Source organism: Elephantulus edwardii, unplaced genomic scaffold (assembly GCF_000299155.1).
Source record: "Elephantulus edwardii isolate Elephantulus edwardi_28Jun2011 unplaced genomic scaffold, EleEdw1.0 scaffold00151, whole genome shotgun sequence".
Classification (NCBI taxonomy): domain Eukaryota; kingdom Metazoa; phylum Chordata; class Mammalia; order Macroscelidea; family Macroscelididae; genus Elephantulus; species Elephantulus edwardii.
The window spans coordinates 2,353,089-2,372,925 of NW_006399901.1; the positions used below are offsets into that span (position 1 = coordinate 2,353,089).

Sequence of the window (19,837 nt, forward strand, 5' to 3'; positions counted from 1 at the left end):
GGGACCCACAGCAGCACCAGGCCAGCAAGTTCCCATCGCCTGGCCTGGAAGGAGGTCTGATATCCTCTACTGTCAGGAAACAGGCCCTGCAGCTCTTAGAATGCATCAACCCTCAGTGCAGAGTTAGCACTGGCTTTTTCAGCACGAGAAGCAGCATATCAAATAGAAGAGGCTTTGCAGGGACCTGGAGCTCATCTAGACGTGGCAGCACGTAAACAGCATGAGAAGTGATTGTTCATGATTGTTCATCCTTCCCCCCACCCCACCCCACCCCCGGGCAAGCAGCTGAGGGGTTCAAACCTCCTGCCTTATGTGTAGGCAATGCGACTGCAGCATATTACCACCAGGCCACCAGAGTTCCCTTAATTAACACACCTAATTCTGTTTCCTTGTTGTTTGACATCATCACCTCCCACTCAGGTTGACTCTGTGCAACACAATGAAAGCTCGCCCAAACCTGCTGGCACCACCCTCAAAATCTCTGCTATGCTCAAATCCATCCTTGCAGTCACTCTGTCAACCCATCTCATTGAAAGTCTTCCTCTCTCTTGCTGAGCCTCCATCTTTCCAAGTCGAATGCCTCTCTTAGGCAGTACTGGTGGCCTAGAAGCTGCACTGCAATCATGAAGGCATGCAGTTCGAATCCACCAGCTAGCTGTTCCACAGGAGATGGATGGGTAATCTCCTCCCATATAATGAACTGCCTCTGAAAACCCATCGCAGGGCCAGCCCATGTCGGTTCTGACTCTATGGTACATGACGACAACAACATGCTAGATTTACCTCGAGTATAAAGCCCCTCTCCACAGACTGCCTTCCCTCATAACACTCCCAAAGTATGTGAGACACAATCTCACCACCTTTTTTCTAAGAACTCTTCAGTCTTATCATTGTGGTCAAGAGTACAGGCCCTGCTGGGACAAGTTAAGGTCCAGCTTTGTTGCTGATGAGCTCAGTCATCTTAGGGCAAACCTGTGTGACTCTACTTCCTCATAGGAAGGAGATAAAGAGACAAGAATAGTATCAGGTTATACTTGCTATCTTAAAAAAAAAGTACAGCAGAGTTACAAAGGTCAGGCTACTACATATAAAAACAAAAATATTATGAAACCAAATTTCTCCTTGGAGGCTAGGATTTTGAAGCTCTGTCTCATATACTTTGGGCACGTGGCCAGGAGGGACCGATCCTTGGAGAAGGACATTGTGCTCAGAAGGGTCAGCACAGGAGAAGACCCCGTATGAGATGTATTGATGCAGTGACTGGGGCAATGGGGGTAGGTGTGTCAGAGTCAGTGAGCCTGGCTCAGGACAGGGCAGGCTCCAGAGGTGTTGTACTAGGGTCGCTATGAGTCATAGGTAACTCAACAGCATGTAACAACAACAATGTAAGTAAGCATAAAGAACACAGCATAGAGAATAAGGTTTACTCGTTCAAATGAAGAGAAAGTAGCTGCTGAGCCTGGACAAGCACTGAGTTGGGGACGGAGGGCGTGATGGTGAACACACACCTAGTCCCTATGGGCTTTTGGGAGACTCAGAAGAGCTTTGTGAAGGAAGGAAATTCTAAAGATGGGCAAGACTTCTCATCTTGGACAGGGAAAGTAATGCATGCTGTTGTTATGCTGAGACAGAACCGACCCCTAGCTGACCCTCCAGCAGGTTTTCAGAGGCAGCTAATCGCATGAAAGGAAACTGCCCATCTTTCTCCCTTGAAGCAGCTGGTGGATTTGAACCATGTGCCTTCAGGATTACAGTGCAGCTTCGACCCACTAAGTCACCAGAGCCCAGAGGCCTAGGCTCTGGCAGGGTGGGCTATGATCACAGCACTCCTGGCGCCTCCACCTGACTTTGATGAACAACAAGGCGGAGGCTCGTCCAGTTCTGCATCAGCCTCACAGGCATCGCATTGAAGAACCATCACTGAGTCCATTTCCCTGAAGGCCGTCTTCTCTCTTGCTGACCCACTGTTTTTTCAAGCAGATTTCCACAATTCCTTTCTCCAGGTTCCCTCCATGTGCCTCACGTACATGAGATGAAATCTCACCCTCCTTTTCTCTATAAGAGCACCATGCCTGTCCATGGCCGTCCTCCTCAAACCAAACCCACCATTGTCAAGTCATGTCCAACTCAGGGCCCTTCCATCAGCTTCCAAGACGGGAAATGTTTATAAGGGAAGACTGCCCACCTTTCTCCCATAGAGAGCCTGGTGGATTTGAACCATTGACTTTTTGGGTAGCAACACAGCAAGTAAGCAACTACACCATGGCTACTAAAGATGTTGTTGTTGTTGTGTACCATAGAGTTGGAACTGACCCATAGCTGACCCTCCAGTGGGTTTTCAGAGGCAGCAAATCACACAGGAAGAGACTGTCCGTCCTTCTCCTGCAGAGCAGCTGGTGGCCTCGAGCTTCATTCCTTTGGGATTGCAGTGCATGTGAAAAACCAAGAGATTGACCCTCCCTGGCCAGCTTATGAAGGCTCCTGGATGCCACGTGAGTCAGTAAAGAAGTTTAAATAAGTGAGTGAACAGTCAGACTTATTTTCTAGGAAGGTAGCTCTCCCCATCTCCCAGGACAGAAGGAGCACAGAGGCTAGCAGGCCCGCGATCAGACAGCTGCAGGGGTCAAGATTAAACACTAGGAGAATAGTCTCACACACAGGGTTGAATCCTGATAAAGAACTCAGACCTTCTAAGTTCGAATCCTGCCCCATCATTTAGAGGGAGCTACAATGGCAAATCCCTAAGAAGTTGGACTCCCAGCCCAAAGGCCACTCCCCTCTGGCTTTCTGAATGCCCCTGTGACTCCTTGGGGTAAAGATGTGCAATCTCCTCTCGCGTGATTTGCAAGCTCTGAGACCAGTGGAGGGTCAGTGTCAGTTCTGACTCTTGGTGATGAGTCGATCACTCAGTAGCTCTGTGGCCATATGCAAATCACCTCACCACTCTGCCTTTGAAGGATCAAAGGCAGACACACAGCCACCTGGAGATGAGAACATTATACGGCTTATAAGAAATGCCTGCTTGGCTGGTGCAATTCAGACGCAGGGAATGAAAGAGGCAGACTATTTTGGAAGAGGGAGAAATGTGCAAGGCTCCATGATTAAAGGGATGCCAATGATTAAAGGGAGTCAGCAAAGAGAAGGCCCCTGGCAGCCTTGTGGAGCGACAGTGGCGGTGGTGGGCAGCTGACTGTGGAATGAGAGGAGATGGTGAAGGGAGACCATGAGAACAGACCCCTTTACAAGGTTAGCTCAGGCAGGAGGGAGGATTAGTTGGAAGGATTATGGGGAGATTTTCATCGGTCCCCCTACACTGATACACCCTCCTAACCTGTAGCGTTCTGAGCAACTGAGCGTCCATTCTGGTGGTCAGTGGCCATGCCATGTCAGGCTAAGAGAGGAAGCTGGTGTGAAAAACAGACGATGGATTTGACCTTGGTGGGTTTTAGTTCCACCCAAGAGCAAGGCATGCCTATTGGGCAGTTTGAGGTGGGTAGGCTGACAGGACAGAAAATCCTGTTCACTGAGTTAAGACTCGGGTGAGTGGATTAAGTGAAGAAGTACTGGAATTAAGGTGAGCTGGCAAGAATGGGCAGCGGGGTTCTAGATCTAGTCATAGAATCTGTGAACACCAACAACAACAAGAATCTGTGACCTCCACAGAGCCGGTTCCTGCTGGGGTGGGAAATGGGTGGATCAGAAAGGCGAGCTAAGACACCAGGCCTCAAAATCTTCGTAGTTTATTGGAAACGTGGAGCTCGGGAGTTCTGAGCTGTCAGAGACAGGGAGGCGGCAAAGGAAAGATCCAGGTGTAGAGCTGGAGTGATTGATCTTGGCTAGATTAATTTCACGTACTTTTGACAAGTTATTGGAAAGGAAGCAATCCTTGGAAAGGGCCCGTTTATTAGGAGAGGATCAATCCTTGGGATAAGACATCGGACTTGGAAAAGTAGAAGGGCAGCCAAGGAGAACAAGGCCCTCAACGAGACAGATTGACACAATGACGACGACAGAGGGATGAAGCGTGGTAGAGATTGTGCGGATGGCGTAGGACCTAACGGGGTTTCACAGTGTTGTGCGTGGACGCGGCGAGTAGAACTTGATTGGATGGCACCTAACAACAACAGATGCTAAGCCAGTCTGAGGAGTCACATGGCAAGTCTGCTCTGTGGGTCAGCTCTCTGAATACAGTCTTGCTACTCTTAATTTTTTTGTGTCTTCACAAGAAAATGTAAAAATGCGTATTTGCATAATTCAGATGCATCGAGGCCTGATGGTGGCATTTGGCATGAATTACTTGTAAGTTATCAAACTTTATTGCTTGTGAATGGCATGTAAATCAGACGTTGTTGTTGTTCAGTGCCGTCCAGTCATAGACGAATCATAGTGACCCTATGAACGAAAGTCCTCAACACTTGGGTGCATTTCATCCTCTCTCCAGGTTCATAGGGTTTCTGGAGATAGGCTATTATGGAAGTGGATGCCACTCCTGCTTCCAAGCTTATTTTAACCAGGGAGCACCACCAAACACTGTCCACCATGGGTAATCATTAACGCATTTGACACATCAGTGTCACAGTGTTCAGCTTCACAGCAACCAAAAGTTACCTCTGTACGGGCAAGTGGACACACCAGGGCTATACGACCTAGAAGAATGTTTGACCAAAAACAATTAAGAACAGGTCTGAGGGCCATGGATTAGAGTCACCCACCTTTGGCTTGGTAGCATCACTTTCAGTCCACTAGGCCAGCTTATCTCTCTCTATGTTGTTAAGTGCCACCGAGACGTATCATAATAAAAATCTCCTGGGTGGGGACCAACAAGGTAGCTGGAGAAACATCTCTTTTCCTCCTTCATAACTTGGTATCTCCTCTGACTGGTGGCCTACTGGTAAGGAGTTCTGCTGCCAACCCAAAGGCAGGGAGTCTGAAACCACCAGCTGCTCTTCCGGAGAAAGACGGGCATTTTCCTTCCGTGCAATTTACAGTCTCTGGAACCCACCGGAGGGTCAGCTATGAGGCAGTTCGAACGTGGTGGCAGCGAACAACGATAACAACAACGGCTGTTGACGCTTTTTGTCCAGCAGTTATTGAGAGTGTGGTTTCAAGAGTTTACCATTCGAAATGGATTTCCTAGCCATTGACTTTGAGTTTGCCACATGGACTGGTGGGATCATGCACATAGGGCGTGTTAGTCTATCCACCAGGGTATTGACTGGTCTTGCCATTAAAATGAGTAGATTCAGCAAAAGAAATTGGGACTATCAACATCCACAAGGAAGAAGAAGCAGTGTGTGTCCGTCAGGGCCAGAGATTTTGGGGGCTTTGTGCAGGATTCAAGATAAGACTGTCTTGCAGCCTCTTTTTTGACATGCCTGAATGTCAACACCAGACTCTACAAGGACTAAGTCTACTTGCCACATTGTTGTTGTTGTTATGTGCCATCAAGTTGACTACAGCTCATGGCAACCCTATGAAAAATAGATCTGAAACCTGCCATATCCTGAGCCAATGTCATTGTCTCCAACACACCTATACTGTAACCTCAATTACTGTGTCAGCTCATCACATCCTGGATATTCCTCTCCTGTGCCATCCCTCCACCCCTCTAAGCATGATGTCCTTCTCCAAGGATTGGTCACTTTTTTTTTCTGGCAACAGGGACAAAAATATGTGAGATGGAACTTCAAAATCTTTGCCTCCAAGGATCAGCCTGGTTTTACCCTCTCCAGGACAGATCTGTTTGTTCTCTTGGCAGTCCATGGTATGTTCAATGCTCTGCTGCAACACCACAGCTCAAAGGCATTGATTCTTCATCTGTCATCCTTTGTCATTGTCCAGCTCTCTGATGCATAGCAAGTAATTGCAAAGACCATGGCCTGGATCAGGTACCCCTTAGTATCTAGACTGACATCCTTGCTCTTCAGCGCTCTGGAGAGGTCCCTGATAGCAGACTTTCCTAATGCAATTTATATTTTGATTTCCAGACTCCTAGTGCCAACAGTATTGATTGTGAAGTCAAGCAAGATGAAACTGTTGACAATCTTAATCTCTTCTCCATCTCTCATGGTGCTGCCAACTCCTGGTGTTGAGCTTCAATCCATATTGAAGACTACAGTCCTTGACTTTTTGCAACAAATTCCTCATGTCCTCCTCAGTTTCAGGAAGCAAGGTTGTGTCATCTGCATAAAGTATGTCATTGACAAGTCTTCCTCCAATCCTAATGCCACATTCCTTCTCATAAAGTCCAGCCTCTCAAATGATCTGTCCCACATATAGACTGAAAACGTGTGGAGACAGAACATATCCCTGATGTACAGTTTTCCTGATCCTGAACCATGCAGTGTTTTCTGGCTCTGTCTGGTGTCTGCTTCCTGGTTCAAGTATAGATTTTACATAAGCACAATTAAGTGTTCTGGGATTTCCATTCTTCTCAAGGTTAGCTAGAATTTGTCGTGATCCACATAGTCAATGAAACCCAGATAGACATTCCTCTGATACTCTCTGCTTTCAGGCAATATCCATTTGACATTGACAATGATGTCCCTAATGTCACGAACTCTTCTAAACCTAGCTTGTATTTCTGGTAGTTCTTTGTCAATATGTTGTTCCAGTCGTCGTTTTTTAATAATCTTCAGCAGGATTTTGCTTGAGTGTGATATTAGTGACATTGTTTGATAACTTGCAATTTTTGGAATTAGAGTCTCTTCCAGTCCGCTGGCCAGGTACATGATCTCCAGATTTCTTTGTTCAACCTGGTGAATATGGCCAAGGGTGCATCTCTTTGTTGAAATATGTCATTTGATATTACATCAATTCCTGGCACCTTGTTCTTTGCCAACATCTTCAGAACAGCCTGGACTTCCTCCTTCATCACCATTGCCTCTTTTTTTATTTGTATGTTGTTGTTATGTGCCATCAATTCACCTGCGATTCACAGCAACCCTATGTACAACAGGTTGGTTATGTGGTGTGTGTTTTTTTTCTTGTTGTGTACTGTCGAGTCAGATCCAGCTTCACAGGAAACTCCCCCTCCTTCTCCAGTGGAGCATCTGGTGGATTTGAACTGTGCATCTTTGGGATTGCAGTGCAGCTTCTTGCCCTAGGCTACCAAAGCTCCTCTTGGTCATATGTTGTTTCATGACATTCTTCTATCATTTGATTCTTTTTTGTACAGTGATTCTGTGTACTCCTTTCATCTTCTTTTGATGCTTCCTGGGTCATTCAACATTCTTCCCAGAGCATCGCTAAGCATTGCAACTCAAGGCTTGAATTTGTTCTTCAGTTTCTTCAGCTTGAGAAATATCAAGTGAGTTCATCCCTTTTCATTTTCTAACTCCCGCCCTTTACACATTTTGCTATAATACCTTATTTTATTATGCTGTATTTCAGAATAGATCTAGAAATTATCTTTTTTGGCTATGAATGTGACTCCATGTTCCTCACTTTTTCATTTCTGGTGTAGTGGATTATGCTCATATGATTCAAAACTTACCATGTCAATTCATCTTAGCTCACTCATGCCTAGTATGTCAATATTTATGTGTTCAAACCATCCAGCTTCCGGAACTACCTAGCCACCAGAACCAGCCAGCTGCCCAGAGCACCAGCATCACTAGGGAGTAGAGAGATGAGAGAACAGAAGTGGTGGGAGGCCTGAGCCATCACATCAGGGATTAGTTGGGGGAAGATTGTTCGGGGGGAGGTGTTAGGAACATGACAGGTACGCAGAAGCGGAGGACCAGCACCAAATCTGTTCGTTGTGTAATGAGGAAGAGTCTTTCATCTGCTCTTTTGGGTAAGGTGCTTGTCTATCAGCTATTGTTCTAAAGCATCCAAATGAAGGAAAGACTAGAAAGAAGCTTGGCCATCCACTTCTGACAGGTCCTCAAAAACCCTATGAACAACAAAACACGTTTAGATTAGACTCATATCCGGAAACGCAAACAAGCAGGAACAGTTGCAAATAGATTTCAGCCACTGGAATGTGGAATGTGAGAAGTATGAATGTAGGAAAATCATACATTGTTAAGAAAGAAATGAGGGAGCTCTGGTGTCCTGGGGTTGAGAAACTACACTACAATCCTGAAGGTATGTGGTTCTAATCCACCAGCTGCTCCACAGGAGAAGTATGAGCAATCTCCCCCTGTGGAATTTACTGCCTCTGAAAACCCACTGGAGAGTCAGCTATGGGTCGGTTTCAACTTGATGGTACTCAACAACAAGGAAGAAATGCTACATTAAATGCCAGGATTTCCTTAAGGAAAATTTTAAAAAAAGTTTCAAAAAATAAAAAAAAAAATTTAAGCACAAATAACTTCAAAGGTATGGGATACCTCTATGTCAAAGAACATTAGAGACAGTAAATGATAAATGTATCAAAGAAGAGATAGCTTTGTAACTCAAGACCAGTTTATCCTCACCTAGGAAATAAAGCAACGAGTATTCTTGGAAATGTACCAGAAACATCTGCACTGCTTCACCATTTGCCTTTGACTGAACTATTTGTTTTCTTCTTTCTGTTAGTTCCATTGTACTAATGCCATTTTACTTACTACTAAAGATATTTCTCTGTTACTAAATTATCTAGAAACTCCATAGCTCTCCAGAAGTTTCAATAACCAGAAATAGTGGTAAAATCTCCAAAAGTTATTATTATAGTGGAAGGAATATGAGGGTAGAAGGGGGAGAAGAGGAATGAGGATGGGCAGAGTAGGGAGAGGGTTAATCATAGGGTCACACAATTTGATGGGCGGAGGGTGGGGTGAAGGAAATGGGAAAGACCCAGTGTGAAAAGCAATGTATACACTTTGTAAATAAACCAGTATAAAATAATTTATTGTTATTATTATTATTATTATTATTATTATTATTATTATTATTATTAGCAAGTACCATCAAATCAGATCTGACTGGTACAGGAGGAAATTGTCCCTCCTTCTCCGGCACAGCATCTGGTGGATTCGAACCGTGTACCTTTGGGATTGCAGTACAGCTTCTTGCCACTAGGCCACCAGAACTCCCCATAAAATAATTTTTAAAAAAAATATTTAAAAGTTGTGTAATTAACTGAAATGTGTGTGTTCCCTGAAACCAAACTGCAAACTTGTTCCATTTCTAAGTGGCAAGGAATCTTTGGCAAAAGAAAGTATTCATAGATCTTTAACCAAGTAGAAACTAATAATAAGAGTGGTTCTTTTAGAAAGAAAAAAAAAGTAGTTTGGTCTTAACGTCTGTTTTGGTTGGGTTTTGTTCTCGAGAAAGAGTAAGTGAATAGAAAGTAAAAGTAAGTGAATAGAAAGTAAGAGTAAGTGAATAGAAAGTAAGAGTAAGTGAATAGAAAGTAAGAAGTGAAAATATGATGAATCATGGAATGTTCTGCATGGTCTTTAAAACTAGTAAAGTCAAGCAAATCAAGTCCACCCTTGAAACCTTTGTCTTAGTAAACAGCTCTAAGAAAACAGGACATGTCTCTGCTATTACGATTACTGCTAAGATCCTGTCTTTCTAACATGCTTCCCAAATTTATATCTTCCAGACTAGACATCTTCTAGCAGAAAATTATCCTGGCACAAGGGTGTTTCCAGCTTCCCTTGATCAATCTTAGGACTACCAACCCCTTTGTTCCCATAAAGACGCCAAAAGAAAGAGATTAACTAAGAAGGTAGATCCTATGAGCAGAACTACGCCCCATAATAAGCAGTTAAACTATAAATAGTCCTGGACAAAGGACCTTGTGTGAACTCCCATGAACCCTTAAATCAGCCTCCACCAAAAGGGAGTCCAACTCCTCTTCACCCATTACAGTCCCTTCCAGGAGGAAGTAGATAAAGTGATCATCACCCCCACACCCCTAACAGTAGTTAGGGCTTCCATACCAGAAGGGGAATTGAAAAGAACAAAAAAGGAGAAAAGGCTGAGAAAAAGGTCAGCAGAGTGAAGAAAGAAGATTGCAAGTGCCAGTGCAGGGAGCTAACCAATTCGAGGGATGTTAGTTAGATACCTCTAAAAAGTAAAAAGAGAAAGAGAGGAAGACCTTCAATGAGAAGACTGATACAGTAACTGCCAACAATGGACTCAAGTGTATCAGAGATGATTAGGATGGCACAGGGTAAGTAAGACGAGGTTCAGGTCTGTTGCTCGCAGGATTGCTATGAGTCATACTCGACTAAACAGCACCCAACAACAGCAACACACCTCTCCCCAAAAAAAGCCAAGCTGCCCACTAGCCCCCTCGCAGATAGCAGGTGAACCAAACCCTCTCTCGGGTTCTCATCTATTCTTGGAACTCCATTAAGAAAACCCAGGCTTAGGGGAAAGTGTCTTGACCCACAACATTCAAACACCCTGGTTGTGACCACAAGTTCCTGCTCCTGCTATTCTTCCCCTGTCCCACCCCAGCCCCAGATTCTAAAACAGCTTTTAAGATGAATTCTGAGCAAATTATTCTCTCCCTATACCATTTGTTTTTCAGGCTAGAGGTGAGCGACTTCTAAAGGCTGGAGGGAGATGAGGCTGGGTCAGTTCTTTCCTTCATTTTGTTTATACAACATTTGTTTCTTTGCCGGGAAGAATTCCAAGCATTAGAAGGCTTAGTGCATATCTTACAGTTTAAATAAACTGGTAGCTTACAGGTGTCTAATTAAAATACTTTATAAGCCTGAGTCTAAAAAGAAGTCATGGGGAAATAATTTTAGCTCCTAGATGCAGGCTAACGCAGGACCTTGAGGAGCAATTAGTCTGAGGCATAATCGCCAGACCAAAATATCCAAAGAAAAAGGCCAAATACTGTGAAAACTTCTCAGACTTGCTGCTCTGCTCCTCCTCTATACAAGTTCCCTTTGTGTCCAAGACAAGGAGGTAGGTCCTCACTACAATACCAACAGTCAATATCGTGATAGATGGAGAGAAGACTGAAGCTGTCAATGATTTTATCTTGCTTGGATCAACAATCAGCACCCTTCATACCAGCAGTCAAGAAATCAGGAGAAGTATTTCTTTGGACAAGTCCTCTCTCAGGGACCTCTCCAAAATGCTGAAGTAATGTCAGTGTGGAGACTAAGTTGCACCTGATTCAGGCCACGGTCTTCTCAATCATCTGCCACACGTCAGAGAACTGGACAGTGACTAACGATGACAGAATTGACGTCTTTGAGTTGTGGTGTTGGAGAAGAGTACTAAACAGCCCATGGACTTCCAAAAGAACAGATATGTCTTGAAAAAGATGCAAGCAGAGTGCTCCCTAGAGAAAAGGATGGTGAAGCTTTGTCTTTCTTACTCTGGATGTATAGCTGGGTGAGGCTGTTCCTTGGAAAGGGACATCACGCTTGGAAAGATGGAGGCTCAGCAAAGGAGAGGAAGGCCCTCAATGAGATGAACTGACATGATGACTTCAGAAATGGGCTCTGGTGTGTCAAGAAATGATGGGGATGGAGCAAGATAGCGCAGGGCTCACAACGACTGCTCACAGGGCCTCACTGGGTCATACTCAATAATACCTCACAACAGCACGTGGGTAGAGCCACAGATATGCCCACCATCAAAACCAAAGACCAGTTTCTGAAGAATTACACGCTCTTTCCTCTATATTACTAACTCTTAGGTTACAAGAACTCTTGGTCCAGCTCACACAGCCTCCAAATTCACCACTCACCACTTTCAGCCAAGAGATTTGGTTCTGATCAAAATCTGCGGTGGCTGGTAATTGGGGTGTGGAAACAAACTTTGGCTGAAGCGGAACGTCTCATACCAAGTGTTTTTGACCAGCGAGACAGTTGTTCAGACCACCGAGAAGGTGTGGACCTACTATACTCAAATGAAAGGTCTAGTTGAGCTCTCGCCATCAGGAGAGAAGCGGTAGTTAGTGAGAGGCATATTCTTCACCCAGGAAAACCCTCAAAGTGACCCTGAGGAGAGTCTTAGAGCTATTTCAAACTACCCCTCTTACAATAAACAGACTTTGCTACTAGGAAGTAAGCAGGCTCTAATAGATTATTCCATTGAGATAGTACAAACTGTCCTAGGAGCCCACATCCTAGATTAGTCATTGATGTGACCAAAACTTGACCTCTTAAGTCCTCAAGTTTGATGCTTGTCAAATCTTGTCACATAGAAACTTGAACGATCAAAGACCGCTAGCGACCTCAGATAAATACTTATGTCCTAAAGAATACCCCAGTAAGTAGAACAAAGAAGATTTTGTCCCTGTGTCCCAGCTGGGTAAACGTAAATGAAATGACCCAACTAGGTCTTGTTTGAGCAGCGACTCCAAGTTGAGTTACAGGCAGGAGCTCTGGCAGCTTGGCTATAGAGAGCTGGGCTGCCAGCTCAAAGGAAATTGGTTCGAATACACTGGCGGCTCTCAGGGATAAAAGTGGGCAGTCTCTTCCTCTGATTTACTGCCTCTGAAAACCTGGGGGAGAGTCAGCTATGAGCTAGTCCCCACTCCACTGTACATAACAATGACAACAGATAAGAAGGAGGGTCTGCACGGCTGCCATTAGTGGCCCTACAGGCTGATTCACGGTGACCCGTTGTGAGCAGAGCAGAAATGGGGACTTGATCACCAGACTTGTCTTCCAAAGTGCCTCTGGGTGGATTCCAAAAATCAATATATCAACACATCATCAAGTGCTTAACTGCACACACGGGATCTCTTGTTGTTAGATACCATCCTAGGACTCACAAGAGACCCTATGAACAACAGATTGAAATCTCTTGTTGTTAGATACCATCCTAGGACTCACAAGAGACCCTATGATCAACAGATTGAAACTTTGCTCTGACCTGCACATCCTGATTATCTCCGCCATGTTTCTCCACTCATCGATCAATTTGTCCTACTACGACAGTTTTGGTGTGGCTGTGACGCTGGAAGGTATAGCATCAGTATTTCAAAGACCAATAGGGTCACTCAGTGGGGCTTCCAGGCTACACACTAAAGAAGCAGGACTGACAGCCACTTCGCAAATAACAAGCCCTCTGAAATTCTCTAAGTAACACTGGCACACAAGGGCTGTTGTTGTTAAGTCCTGTTGAGTCAATCATGACTCATAGAGACTCTATGAACAGCCAGCCTAAACCCTGCCCCATCCTGCGCCAGCCGCACCATCCTTGATAAACTTGAGCTCATTGCTGAAGTCACAGTGTCAATCTATCTCCTTGAAGGTCTTCTTTTCTTTTACTGACCCTCCATCTTTCCAAGCATGATGACCTTCTCCAAGAAATGGCCTCTCCTGACAGAATTGGAGGAAGACTCATCAGCAAGTTGCATTACGTGCATGACACAAACTTGCTTGCTGAAACTGAGGAGGACATGAGGCATTTGTTGCAGAAGATCAAGGACTGCAGTCTTCAATGCGGATTGAAGCTCAATACCAAGAAAACAAAGATTCTCACCACTGGGCCAATTGGCAAATTCATGACAGGTAGAGAAGAGATTGAGATTGTTAATAACTTCAGCTTGCTCGGTTCCACAATCAACACTGTTGGCACCAGCAGTCAGGAAATCAAAAGATGAATTGCACTGTGAAAGTCTGCTGTCAGAGATCTCGCTAGAGTATTAAAGAGCAACGTTGTCAGACTGGAGACTAGGGTGTGCCTGATCCAGGCCATGGTCTTCACAATTACTTGCTATGCATCCAAGAGAGCTGGACAATAACTAAAAATTATAGGAGAAGGACCAATGCCTTCCCATGTGATGCTGGAGAAGAGTGTTGAATACACCGTGGACTGCCAGGAGAACAAACAGTTCTGTCCTGGAGAAGGTGAAACCAAGCTGCTCCTTGGAGGCAAGGATTTTTAAGCTCTGTCTCACATACTTCAGGCATGTTGCCAGGAGGGACCAGTCCTTGGAGAAGGACATCATGCTTGGAAGGGTGGAGGGACAGCGCAGGAGAGGAAGACCCAGGATGAGATGGATGGACTCAGTGACTGGAGAAATGGGATTAGGTCTGTTGGAGATGAGATTAGCAGGGGTTCAGAGCTAACATACATAGAGTTGCTACAAGTTGCAGGCAAATCGATGGCACATGACAACAACACAGGGGGCCTCTGGTAGCCTGGTGGTAAGAATCTGTGCTGCAATCCCGAAGGCACGCTGTTCAAATTCACCAGCTGCTCCACTGAGGAATGATGAGCAGTCTCCTCCCGGGCGATTATTGCCTCTGAAAGGCCGCTGGAGGGTCAGCCATGGGTCAGTTCTGACTCAATGGTCCACAATAACAACAACACAGGGAGTCTGGCAAGTCTACAGGACAGAGTACAAAGACCCCCTACGGTTTCCAAGTCTGCAGAAACAGACCACACCATCTTCCTCCCACAGAGCAGCTGGCGGAGTCTAACCACTGACCTTAGAGTTAACAAACAAATGCTTTAACCACAGCAGCCCCAGGACTCCTTTACAGTCTATAAAATGAAGAAGAGAAAAGAACTCAGCTGCTTTGCAGATGCTATATTTGTCCCCTCCACTCACGCCCAGCCACGGTCAGTCCCGCAGTGTACTTCAACATCAGCTTCAGTGATGAACCTTTAGGCCACGTCTCCCTCAAGATGTTTGCAGATAAAGTCCCAGAGGCAGCAGAAAACTTCCAGGCTCTGAATCCTGGGGAGAAAGAATTTGGTTACAAGGGTTCCTGCTTTCACAGAATCATTCCTGAGTTTATGTGCCAGGGTGGCGACTTCACACACCATAATGGTGCTGGTGGCAAGTCCATCCAGCTATGGGGAGAAGTTTGATGACAAGAAGTTCATCCTGAAGCACACAGGCCCTGGAATTCTGTGTATGGCAAACGTTGGACCCAGTACAAATGGATCCCAGGGTTTTATCTGCACTGCTGAGACTGAATGGATGGAGAGCAAGCGTGTGGTCTTCAGCAAGGTGAGATAAGGCATGAGCATTGAAGCCATGGAGGGCTCTGGGTCCAGGAATGGCAAGACCAGCAAGACGATGACCATTGCTGACTGTGTGCAGCTCTAAAGTAATTCATATTTGTAGTTAATCTATGTAATTCATAAATGTAGTTCATGTTGTTGTTGTTGTTGTTGTTGTTGTTATGTGCCATCAAGTCGCTTGCAACTCATAGTGACCTTATGTACAACAGCCCTAAACTGCTCTGTCGTGTGCCAATCGCACTGTCTCTGACACTCCCATTTGCTCATAATCACCAGGACATCTCTTAAAAAAAAATAGTGTGTGTGTGTGTGTGTGTGTGTGTGTGTGTGTGTGTGTACCATCAAATAGGATCTGACTTGGATCCTCAACAAGTTCTACAATAATAGTCTTATACAGTATTTGTCCTTACGAGACTGAGTTAGTTCAATCCACATAATGTTCTCCAGTCCCTCCCAAGTTAGGTAGTGATTCACAAAATCATTGCTCTTGCGTGCTGTGTAGTATTCCATTGTGTGAGTGTACCAGATTGTGGTTGAACATTTGGGCTGTTTCCATGTTCTTGCGATGGTGAATAAAGCTACTGTGAACACTGGTGTACAAGTCTCCGCTTGCGCCTCAGGCCTCATTTTCTCAGTGTATATTCCAAGCAGTGGAATAGCTGGGTCATGTGGAATTTCTATGTTCAGCTTTTTAAGGAAGCACCAAGCTGCCTTCCAGAGTGGTTGTGGCATTTTACAATCCCACCAATAGTGTGTAGGAGTTCCTATCTCGCCACATCCTCTCCAACATTTATTACTTGCTGTCCTCACAGTGTCTTGAACCCACGTGCTCTTGCTACAGTACTTTGGGCTCCACGTTTTCCTTCTTCCCTTCCAAGCTTAGCAGGATTGCAGAGTTAAGTTTATGACCATGAAATAAAAACTAAACAACAGAAAGAATCCCACACAAGATCATAGGATGATTGTGCCTGGGAGGAAATGCCAAGACAAATCAACATCCTATTTTACGAAGAGATACTGTTGTTCAAATTCGGTTGCACGCCACCCTTCTCACTCCCTGCAAAACTCAAAACAAAATCCAGCCAAAGCCCCTGATTATTCCAACTTATAATGACCCAATAGGACAGCTTAGAACTGCCCCATAGGGTTTCCAGATCTTTTCAATCTTTATGGAAGTGGATGTGTTTCTCCTGCAGAGCGCCTGGTGGGTTCAAACCATTGACCTGAGCACTAACAGCCGAGTGTTTAACCACTGTGTTGCCAGGGTGCCTTTGTGAAGCTCAGTTAGCAGACAGGAGCAAGGCTTCAGGGGTAGCATAAGTGGACTCAGCCTGGCCCCAGCACAGCAAGACCCCGAGTTCAATAACAAGAGTTTAAGTACCAACTTCAAACACGCAGTGTGTTGTCTGAGTGCCCGGGCCTGTTTCTACCTGGAGCGGTCCTCTGCATTTACCTTAATGGCTCAGTGGGAAGTCAGCCGGCGCTGCTGAATGCTTCTGAGCTCTCTGCAGCCCTGCCAGCCGTGGGCCTATTATCCTGATATTAGAAATAGAAACACTGCCCAGATGCAGCCGGGCTGTTGCCAATGATTGAACATTTCCACTTTCTAGGATCTCGTTCTCTGCTCTGAGTGGCCGTCATCACCTTCATGAGTCAACAGATTTGTGAGAAAACCTCTCTCTGTTCCTAGAGAGGTTCCGCCCTCAGCCAGTCACCTGCTTTTGGCCCCAAGGGTCAGCTCCATTTAAATAGGAGACTCCACTCCAAAGAGCATTAGACTAGTTGATAAAGGAAAATATTTGGAAGAGAGCCTCACAAATAATAAAAGCTGTGGACATATTTGCTCCTGCTATTTTTATTAAAGGAGTTCTGGTAACGTTGTTGTTGTTATTGTTGTTATGTGCCATCGAGTCACTTGCAACTCAAAGCAACCCTATGTACAACAGCTCTGAAGCCTGCCCTGTCCTGAGCCAGTCTCATTGACTCCTACACACATACTCCCATTTCCCCAGTTACTGTGTGATCTGTCTCATCCAGGGTCTTCCTACCCTTCACTGTCCCATCACCCTTCCAAGAATTATATCCTTCTCTAAGGACTGGACCTTCCTGACCATGTTTCCCAAGTATGTGAGACAGAGTTTAAAAATCCTAGCCCCCAAGGAGAAACTTGTTTTCACCCTCTCTGAGACAGACTTGTTTTCTTGGCGGTCCGTGGTATGTTCAAGACTCTTCTCCAGCACCACAACTGGAAGGCATCGATTCTTCTTCTGTCATCCTTAGTCATTGTCCAGCTCTCTGATGCACAGCGAGTAATTGAGAAGACCATGGCCTGGATCAGGTGCACCTTGGTCTCTAGACTGACATTGTTGCTTCCCGGCACCCTGACAGCAGATTTTCCCAGTGCAACTTGTCTTTTGATTTCCTGACTGGGGGTGCCAAAAGTGTTGATTGTGGAGCCGAGCAAGCTGTGATTTTCAACAACCTCAATCTCTTCTCCATCTATCATGGTGTAGTCTATAACGTATTGTAGTGCTAATTCAAAGGCCATGTGTATTTGGCAGTTCAAATCTACCAGGGGCTTGGAGAGAGAAAGATGGCCAGTACCTGATTGGAACTCTCATACACTGCTGGTGGGACTGTAAAATTGTACAACCACTCTGGAAGGCAGTTTGGCATTTCCTCAATATGCTGAATATAGAAATTTCATATGACTCAGCTATTCCACTGCTAGCAATATATCCTGAGGAAAATAGAACTGAGACACAAACAAAGATTTATACACCGATGTTCATAGCAGTGTTATTCACCATTGCAAGAACATGGAAACAGCTCACATGTCCATCAACAAATGAATGGATTGAGACATTTTGGCACATTCACACAATGGAATACTATACAGCACTCAGGAATGACGATTTTGTAAAATACTAGATAACATGCCTTCAGAAACTCTATGAACTTTGATAAATGTCAAGGGGTAGTTGCAGAGGGGCTTCAGGCCTTTTGTTCATAGGGTTGCTGTGAGTCATGCTTGACTCAAAGGCAATCAACAACAACAACTATATAACATGGGAGAGTCTAGATAGCATTATGCTGAGTAACTCAATCTCATAAGGACAAATACTGCTTATGCATTATCCATTATAGTAAAAATAGAAAGATAACAAGTAAGATGTGTATCAAAGTCCAAAGAGGGGAGTGAAAGGGAACAGGGGGGCAAAGTGTGGGGAGGGGGAAAAGTCATGGGGTCACAGTGTTTGCTAGGTACAGGAAGGGGGTGAAGGAATTAGCAAAAATCCAGCAAGGGCCTGAAAAGGAGTAACAGCGGGTATAGATCAACAGTGATTAATTTTATAAAGCACAATGTATGGGAACAACCAAATGAAACACATTATTAATGAAGGAATGTGCAAAACACAGTACATGAAAGCAATACGATGTCTACAAATTTTGTATGCAAACCAATACAGAACTGTTTAAAACAGAAACAAAAAGATCTGTTGTTGTTATGTACTGTCTCATAGCAACAGCTATGTTATAAACTGACTCATAGCTGACTCTCCATCGAGTTGTCAGAGACCATAAATCGCACGGGAGGACACTGCTCACTTGTCTCCCACAGGGCGGCTGGTGAATTTGCATCCTCTTCCTTGAGCTTGCCGCAGCTCCACCCACTAGGCCTCCAGCTGTTGTTAGCTGTCATCAAGCCCACCATGACTCACACTGACCCTGGGAACAAGAAATCTGAACTTGTCATATCCTTCATCATTCTCACCATCGGCTTGAATCCATCGTTACAGCCACTACGTCACTCTATCTTGTTGAGGGTCCTTCCTCTTCCCCTGACCCTCCACCTTTCCCAGCATGATGTCTTTTCCCACGGATTGGCCCCTCCTGACCCGACAACATGCCCACAATATGTGAGATGAAGCTTCGCCGTCCTTGCCTCTAAGGAGCACCCTGGTTGCGCTCCCTCCAAACAAAGCAGGCTTGTTTGTGCTTTTGGCATCTCCATTCAGTCCTCTTCTCCAATACAATGACTCAAAAGCATCAATTCCTCTTCTGTCATTCTTAATCATCCAAATTTCAGACGCATAGGAAGTAATTGAAAAAAACCATGGCTTGAATCAGGCACGTCTCACTATAAAGCCCTCTTATTATCTGGAAATAAAGTTGAAAAGATTTGCTTTCTAGTGAAAGCAGGAATTATCTCAGTGCTGTCTGAGAAGGGGCAGGAGGACACTGGAGAAGTTTCAAAGAGTCTGTGACCTTTGTACTGGGCTTGAAAGACAAGACAGGATTGGGTGAGGCGGACACAGGCAGCAGAACCAGCATGTGCAAAAGAGTTCAGTCTGTGTAATGGGCTTTATTGTGTCGCCCCAAAATATGTGTTATAAATTCTAACCTGCATGTCTTTTAGGAATGAGTTGTCTTTGTCATGTTAATGAGACTGGATTAGTGTGGGTGTGTTTTGAGTTAATCTCTTACACACCCGTGTTTATCATGGCTTTGTTCACAATAGCAAGGAGCTGGATTCAACCCAAGTGCTCATCAACAAACGAATGAATACAGCAGTTCTGGTATATTCACACAATGCTGCATTGAAAAACAAGGAACTCATGCAGTATTATTCAAAATGGGTGACCCTGGAGGACATTATGCTGAGTGAAATATCTCAGTCACAAAAGGACAAATACTGCATAGTGCCACTGTTGTAAAACAGGACTGACATTTGGGTTGTGGGGAGACTGAGAAAGATGGGATAAATAATGTATACTGCATTGAAGCAGATGAGGGAGTTGTTGTTGTTGCTATGTGCCGTCGAGTCGTTTGCGACTCATAGCGACCCTATGTACAACAGCCCCAAACCCTGCTCTATCCTGTGCCAATCGCATTGCCTCTCACACACCCATCCCGATTACCCCAGTCACTGAATCAATCCACC

General features: G+C 44.9%; 1 pseudogene; it reads left to right on the forward strand.

Annotated features, from left to right (window-relative positions):
- Positions 1-12,810: 12,810 nt before the first annotated feature.
- Positions 12,811-14,977, forward strand: LOC102866252 (annotated as a pseudogene).
- Positions 14,978-19,837: the final 4,860 nt, after the last annotated feature.